Consider the following 3,957-nt stretch of genomic DNA (forward strand, 5'->3'; position numbering starts at 1 on the left):
CCGACTTTGGGGCCCACAATTAGTAATCGAATTATTTGGATTGCCCGTAACTCTAATCTTTCGCGAATTTCACCCCGCGTAGCGTAGCTATTCTGTATCCAAGATTTTGAAGTAACTAAGACAACACAAGCGCGCGCCTCCGCTGTTTTTCTTACTTACTTCTTCATTACAATTTGGTATATGATTTTATATACTTCTTTATACAACCATGAGTGTAAATTAATATAAATGACGCGAATGCGACACACTTCGACTCGCAACGGCCAATCGGCATCGCGGAAAAGCGGCAACAATACCGAGCGACCGCGAACGCACTTCGGGCGTTTCATGACTTTTTTTTATAGAGGATAGGATAGGATACCAATCAATTCTCTCAATTAGTTCTGTCGATAGTTTTCATTTAAGAGGCACTAACTGTTAAGTTGCTCAACTACAAAAAGAAACGGTCAGAATTGTTCCCAGAGTAAAGTTACGAACAATCCAAATAATTCGATTGCTAATTGTGCGCCCGAAAATGCGTTGCTAACTGTCTGTTGTTTCCCAGAGTGCGTTCGCCGCGAAAAAATTACGCGCGACGGATTATTAGAAAAGCACGGGGCGTCTTACCGATTCCGCGAGGGGCTGGAATTTTCCGGGCGCGGATATTTCGCATGCAATGACCCGGCGGATAAGACGAACGAGGGAAAACGGGTCCTCCATCCTCGTCTCCGTTCAAAATAGGGGGAAAAAGAGCGCGAGTACGGCGCTACATTATGCAACTGCATCCAATCTGGAGTCGATGTCTCTTCGATGCGACGGCGAGAGTAAACGTTGCTCCTCTCCTTTCCTGTCCTTTTTTTTTCCGTCGCCTTCCGCGAGTTTTCAATACTCGATATTAGACGGATGTATCCCCGATAACTGAGCGCTGGATCGCGGAAAAAGTCCGGCCCTCGGAGGGCCGCTCGGAATCAATTAAAAGAAGGAAAGAGAACTGTTATTTATCACTCGGTAATTTAGCGCGCGCGGCGGAGAGCGCCCGGCGTTTTCAATCGCGCGCAACTTCAGCGGGCTCATTAACACTCGGACGTTCCGGCGCGGAAGACGACCCAACTTGAAATTAACTCGAAAGAAGCCCCCCTCCCCCTCTTGCACCCGTTAAAAAGCGCGACTAAGAATTTGGCGCCGCCGTCCAACTTGCGAAGCGCCCCGGAGTTCGACTCGCGGATACGAGCGGCCGTGAGCGTACGTTAAGTGCACTCGCGCGCCACGCTATTCCTCCGCAACTAATTTCGGAGTGGACTAAAAGCGGGAATGGATTAAAAGCCGCGGCGATGCGGAAAGTGACGGCGGCCCCGGAAGGGTCGCAATTTTTTTGGGAACCGCGCGCGTTTGCGGTATTTTTTCCCGCATAAATTTCGCGACTGCGTGGAACCCTCGGTTCTGTCGTCCGCGACGCGGGGATAAACTATTTCTCCTACGAACGATCGGTGTAAAATCATTCATTTGCGAGCGATCGTCCTTTTCTCTTTCAAAAAAAAATGTACAGCGCACTCTCGGAGAGGATTTCTGTTACCGAGACAAGAGAGATATTCTTGGCGCATTTATATTTCTCACAACCTCATTCAGTATGAAAATAAGACGATATCAAAATAAAATCAATAACTCTTATTCTCCTCTATCGAATTGAAACAGATTGGCTTACTATATTGAGACAGGAGTAACTTAATACATTCTTGCGTTACCGTCTCCTACACTCCCTAAAAATTAATCGGTGGATCATCACTGAAAAGAGCGAATGGTCGCTGATTTACAGTTATAGTTGTACCACCGAAAATCGCATATTTATAACTGTAAATCAGTGTTCTATTCACTGTTTTCAGTGATAATCCACTGATTGGCTTTCGGAATACAATTATGGCGTTGGGTGCAACGGGAGCTTAACGCGGGTTGTTTTTAAATCTGCATAATTGTGTTCCAGGATCTTCTACGAACAAATACAACGGAATCTGTTGTCCCTTTGAAGATTTACCGTGCATTTTAGAATATTTCCCGCGCAAGGAGTGGGGCACAATCATTTATTCGCCTTTTACTTTGTCAAAACTTAATCCGAGTTAAGTTGTTATTGCGCCGATTGGAAAGTGAAACGGCCGTTAATAAATTTTCGGCCTGATCGTCTATACGTGTTAGGACCCGATTAATATTAAGAAAACTCGATCAGGACCTTTTCACGGCCTTATTAATGTTTCACTCGGGTCATCGTCAACGCGTGCATTTTCGCCTCGGCTTTACTTCCGGGCTTGTTTATCAATTGATTATATGCGCGTCATTCATCGACTCTCGCGTTCTACCATTTGTGGATCTCTTTGCTCATTAACGCCGTCTATACATTGTCAGAACGATAAAGGGACGTCGGCGGAAAGTGAGTTTTCCGGCGCGGCGGCCGTTTAAAAATATGATGGCATCATTCGGGCAGGCGCGAAATGCGGAAACGTAATGGGAGGGAGAAAAAACAGCGGGGAAAGACGCGAGGTATTTCATTATAAAATATGATTTAATTTGTAAGTGCCCGGGGGGGGGGGGGGGTACGAGACGGCCCCCGCTTTCCCAGCGCGCAATCCGGTCCCCGGCCGAAAAGGAATAACGCGAAAATAACAACGGGTGCGCGCGCGTTCCGGATCGATATTGTAATGTGTTTGTCTATTAAACTATACGCCAACTGAAACTTGGCGCAAAAAAGACGCGAAGGTCCGCGGAACGGATGGCGGCGCGGCGCGGCGCGGCGCGCTGCGCGCCCGCGAGATATTCTATTATCCCATTTCGCGCGCTGATTTAATTGTGAATGGAAACCAATTTCGCGATGCCGGGGATGTATCGCGAAAAATTCTCAATATTACGCCCGCTTTTTTCGCGTCGCTCCCCAGCGCCGTGTACTATTTGCGTCATTATACTTTTATCGGTTCGTAAAAAGCTCAGCGATATCGCAGCCTCTTATGCGCGCGCGACTTTACATACACACAGTGCGTATTCGTTAATACCTCGAGTTTACTGGGCTCACATTTTTGTAATCTTTATTCCCATCTATACATCGTTGACTTTCAGGCTGTAGTGCACACAGACGAAATTTCCGTATCCCACGCTATTGCACTTCAATGTATCGTAAATTGAATCGAATATAGCGCCAATCATATTTATTATAGAGAAAGGAACGTTCTAATCTTAAATGAGAAATTGTAAAATCTAGAATAAAACGGTAGTACGTATCGTCTTTTGTCGAATATTGTTGTGCCAACTTCGTGTAAGATGGAGGGAAAATTGATTCTAAACGCAAGAATATATTAAGTCACTCTTGTCTCAATATGGCAAGTCAATCTTTTTTTAATTCGATAGAGGAGAATAAGGATTGTGGATTTTATTTTGATATCGTCTTATTTTTATACTAAATGAGGTTGTGAGAAATATGAATGCTTTTGTCTCACTGAGGGTGTGGACTTCTAGGGATCGCCGATGCCTTCCCACATGAATTTATGCACTTATCAACGCACTTATACATACATGGAAAATGTACATGTGTTCTACCTGCGCCTAAGTTCATTTGGGAAGGCGTCGGCGATTCCTGGGAAACATACATTCAGCCTGAAACTGAAACCCAGCGATTTGTACAGATTGGATAAAACTGCGGGTCCTGGCATTAATGAGCAGCACTGTACGTTCCATTTCATCATTTCTATATCCCCGTTTATTGCATAATGATATAATTTTTCCGTAATTGACTGCCGCGCGCGCCGCAACAACTCGGGGGAAGTTAAACGGGTCGAAGGAAATTCTGTCGCGCGTTGCGCGCGATATCGTATTCTTTCTATAATTAACTTGATTGTTTTTTTCTTTTTTTTTAAAATGGACATTACGCGCGACTAACGCACACGCCCAGCTCCAACTCGCATTGATCGCAATGCGCGCCTATAATAAACCGGTTAATTT

This window comes from Vollenhovia emeryi, unplaced genomic scaffold, assembly GCF_000949405.1.
Source record: "Vollenhovia emeryi isolate VEMERY1.0 unplaced genomic scaffold, V.emery_V1.0 DF939196.1, whole genome shotgun sequence".
NCBI lineage: Eukaryota > Metazoa > Arthropoda > Insecta > Hymenoptera > Formicidae > Vollenhovia > Vollenhovia emeryi.